This window comes from Pseudophryne corroboree, chromosome 4 (genome assembly GCF_028390025.1).
Source record: "Pseudophryne corroboree isolate aPseCor3 chromosome 4, aPseCor3.hap2, whole genome shotgun sequence".
NCBI lineage: Eukaryota > Metazoa > Chordata > Amphibia > Anura > Myobatrachidae > Pseudophryne > Pseudophryne corroboree.
In genome coordinates this window covers 568301956-568302911 of record NC_086447.1, presented here as the reverse complement: position 1 = coordinate 568302911, position 956 = coordinate 568301956, and the positions used below count along the sequence as shown (strand labels likewise).

Here is a 956-nt window from a genome sequence, read left to right as displayed (position 1 = left end):
TAGTATCATGGAATGAAAGATAGTCAGTGGTCAATATGGTAACAATCAGATGATGTAATGAAGTAACTAGCAAATAAATGCTGATACTTGATAACACAAAAAAATTGAGATAAATTAAATAATAATTCAATTAATAACAATTAAATGCTAATAATAGCATAATAGGTTCCGACTGCCAAAGTATATTAAAAGTGCTTTAAGAAGTTAACATAAATCTTTCTGGAGACAAATGAGCTGCCAATATGTGTTTGCCCCGTATTCATCCAAATTGAAACAGTTGTAAGGCTGAAATGTTAGAGACTGAAGATTGTAGTTTTGCCAATTTAATAAGAGAAAAAGCAGTAAGAGATAAGATAGCAAGGTGAATCTGCTGTCAGTGTTAGACTCTGAGCATGATGGACCAATATGAGCTCTACTACACTGGGTCTTCCTCAAGGGTCACCCACTGGAGTACTGACCCAGCCCAACACTGATTAGCTTCCAAGATCAGATGGCTTTGGGCGTTTCCAGTGTGGTATGGTAGTAGAGAGATACGAACGATAGCGGAAACTCTGGAATCACTGATGAGAGTTCACGAAATTTATAGTGAGAAGAAAAAGATGGATCTGCTGCCAATGTTAGACAGGGGTAAACCCTGAATCAGTGGTGAGAGTCCATGAAAATAGATAGAAAGGAATAAGAAAGAAATGGGGAGCAAATAGACGTGCCAAAAGAGGCCCTTACTGACAATTAGAAAATTAATCCAAAATGAACATTTCTAAATAACTAATACCAGTTAATGGCATATAATGGAGATAAGCAGGCACCTGTGCTGACTATAGAAAAACCAGATGGATTATGGTCAGATTTTTCACAACAGAGATAAAGATAACAGAGTATCAAAAACTGTAATGTAACAGAGATGTTTCTAATGCCAGATACAGACAAGTCTCAATAATTGAGCCCAAGGAAAGAAG

The 956-nt window shown here is 36.5% G+C and overlaps 1 pseudogene; it reads right to left on the bottom strand.

Annotated features, from left to right (window-relative positions):
* Positions 1–409: 409 nt before the first annotated feature.
* LOC134913136 (5S ribosomal RNA) lies at positions 410–528 on the bottom strand (annotated as a pseudogene).
* Between the last annotated feature and the right edge of the window lie 428 nt (positions 529–956).